Source organism: Rhamphochromis sp. 'chilingali', assembly GCF_963969265.1.
Source record: "Rhamphochromis sp. 'chilingali' genome assembly, chromosome: 1".
Taxonomy (NCBI): Eukaryota; Metazoa; Chordata; class Actinopteri; order Cichliformes; family Cichlidae; genus Rhamphochromis; species Rhamphochromis sp. 'chilingali'.
This window is the reverse complement of record NC_137929.1, coordinates 1,567,501-1,570,430: the sequence shown is the minus strand read 5'-3', so window position 1 is coordinate 1,570,430 and position 2,930 is coordinate 1,567,501. Positions and strand designations below refer to the sequence as shown.

The window sequence follows — 2,930 nt, the reverse complement described above, 5'->3', positions numbered from 1 at the left end:
TAAATATAAAGAGTTATTTCAGAGTCTCATCAGTTTTCCTGCATGTCTTTATTTAACACATCAGCAGGGCTGAAGCTCTCATGTTAAACACACACTGATCTATGGACACGTTCATGTGTTTCTAACAGAACCAGGCTGTTATCAGCCTGCACTAACATTATGTCACACACACTGAATGTAACAGTGACAGTTTACATCATCACACAATCAGCTGTGATTGTTTCACTGTCATCAAACTAGTCAACAGGAAGTAGAATCAATAGAAACCAATCATTTACTGACAGCATGTCTGATGGAAATAAGTGCAGATTATGTATGAAGTCTAACTGCACACAGTAACTGTGTTACAATAAGGACTTAACAGCGCCCTCTGCTGGAGTGTTTCAGTACTGCGTTAACTAGAATACACCACCTCCTCCTCACACCACCTGCTACAGCTCTACTCTTCTATGACTACAGTCATCCACAGCACTGATGTGAGGTCACATGGTTCATATGTAAGGAGCACAGCTGACCTCAGGTCAGTTTAATGACTGTGAGCAGCAGCTGTGTTATTGTCACTGTGACAGGGAGACACTCTCAGACACAGCGCTCATGTCAGCTTGTTCTCATGCAGGAGGATCAGGAGCTCCATGTTTGTCTTTCTGTTTGAATCATGATGTGTTTGTGCCATCAGAGTCTGTCATGAGTACTCAGGGTTTCACAGCAGCTCTTCTGGATGCTGACGAGGACTCCAACCTCATGTTTCACCTCTCTGAGCTTCTGATGTCTGTGAACACTCGTGTTTCTTCTCTGGGCTCATCTGGACAAAAACACCTTTCTGTGTTTGGCTGCAGCCTCATTCTGACTGACAGGAAGTGTGTTATCCATGAGCTGCACTTCTGTCAGGAAGTTTCCTGCTGTGTTTCCTGTCTGTGGACAAACACGAGTGTTCCAGCTGAGGACTTGGTTCCTTCCACCTGTCCATACAGGACATCACGCTGTCTGCAGCTCTGTAAATGCAGCTCCAGGTCCTTCCACGTGCTGCTCTGTATTTGTGCAGTTTGTAGTGTGTCCTGGGAAACGTAGCACACATGGTGTTCTTCTGCTGTTTCCTCCTTTCACTGAGTGTGAAACACTGACGCTGTGCTGTTGTTCACAGAGGGGAGCTGATTCTAGCTGCAGCTGGACTCTGTCATCTAACTGAATGTGTTGGTGCTGATCACGGGGCTCTGAGGGGGGAGCAGCAGGAGGACTCTGGATGCTGACGTCAGTGTATCTGTGGAAGCTCCCACAGCGTGTCTGTCATTCAATATTGTGCTGTATATTGTATCTATGCAAAGATGAACAGACTGTGTGTTCACTGGTCTCTGTGCTGCAGCTCTGATGTCATCATCACTCCCTCCTCCACCCTCAGCAGTCCCAGCATGCTGCTGTGGTGCACCCCACCCTCACTCTACACCTGAGCCACAGACCACACCCTCCACCTCAATATACACCACAGTTTTCTCTGCTGTGGAAATGAGATCAGGAGGAAATCATCATTATTATTATTTAATAAACGCTCACATTAATGTGGGCTTATTTGTTTCATATTAGAAACATTAGTTGAGTGTTTTTAGTATAAAATGGTCAAAGTCCCTCTTTTTGCTCCTCCCCTCACCTGTGGATGGGCGGTGCTGTTACCGTGGTGACAGCTTGGATGTGTTTCAGTCCTGCCTGGTTATCACTGCAGGAATCTTTCACATTTATTACAGGTAATAACGCTGATTTTTCTGTGTATTATGAACCAAATGTATCCTGATACACACAGAGATGGATGAGCAGAGGTTTTTTTTGCAGTTTATGTAGTTACTATGGACTTAATGCATACATATTATTAAAATTAGGGCTATAACAGTTGTATTGATGCATAGCAACTTGAAATGCTCCCACAAATGGCTCCACAGCATGTAAAAATATAACAAAAGCTCTGGCGGACTTGGTTCTGTGGTCAGTCTTAAAGGGTGAAGTTAAACTCTGTAATCTTCACTGTGTCACAGAGTTCAGTGAGTCCCGTTATTCACAGTATCAATCAGATCATCAGAGAACAGCTGATCAGCAATCAGTGGTGCCAACAGCGCCTCCTGTGGTGAGAGGATGCAATAATGCAATGTAGCATTTTTCCACTCAACACTTGCAGTCATGGAAACTGTCTGTTGGATCTGTGTGACGTTGCTTTCTTGGTTAGAGTTCCTCACAAATGTCCAGATGATTCTTCTAATGAGGCGTCGACCATGTTTTCAGCTCTTTGGAAGAAAACGTCGCCCTTTGCCATCCTTACTTTTCTTTGACTTCTTCAAATGCAGCTGAACTCCAGCTGGTATTTTCTTGGACTTTGCAGCTGTTTCTGGTCATCAGTTCATTCCTGCAAACCTCTGAAGCTGAACAACAATGATGCTGCATTGCTGGCTGATCCCAAAAGGTTGATTCTGTTCATCTGGACGTTTTCAGAAACGTTTGCTCACTGATCAGGTGACTTCTTCAGTCTCAGCTGACTGCAGCTTTACAAGCTTACAAACAGCACATTTGCACAATGACTGAAAGCAGCAGCACCTGATATATATGATACTAATATAATACATATACATATATAATCCATACTAATGATGAAGGAACTGAGCTCACAGTCCATTGTTCATTCAGTGAACTACTCAGTTTATTTTGGGCCTCAGAAATGCTCACTCTGTTTGTACATCACTGTCAGCAATAGACTCATTCTGCTGTGTGGACAGGAACACATGTGACATCACTTCCTGTTTGTTTGTGACTGAAGAGGAAGAAGTTTACAAGGAATCATTTAGAAGAGTTTCAAACATCAACTGATTGAATCCATGAATCTGAAAACGTGTTTGTGAGTGAAAGAGACAGACATGTACAGACTGAACTATCTGTTCAACAGTCAGAGTGTT

At 43.6% G+C, this 2,930-nt stretch overlaps 1 protein-coding gene across 1 annotated transcript in view; it reads right to left on the bottom strand.

Annotated features, from left to right (window-relative positions):
• Positions 1 to 1,916: 1,916 nt before the first annotated feature.
• Positions 1,917 to 2,930, bottom strand: part of LOC308397291 (protein NLRC3-like) — a 15,706-nt gene continuing 14,692 nt past the window's right edge. Inside the window, exon 7 of the mRNA XM_080883131.1 lies at positions 1,917 to 2,930. This exon is cut by the window's right edge and continues 567 nt beyond it. The gene's annotated coding sequence lies outside the window, so the exon portion shown is untranslated.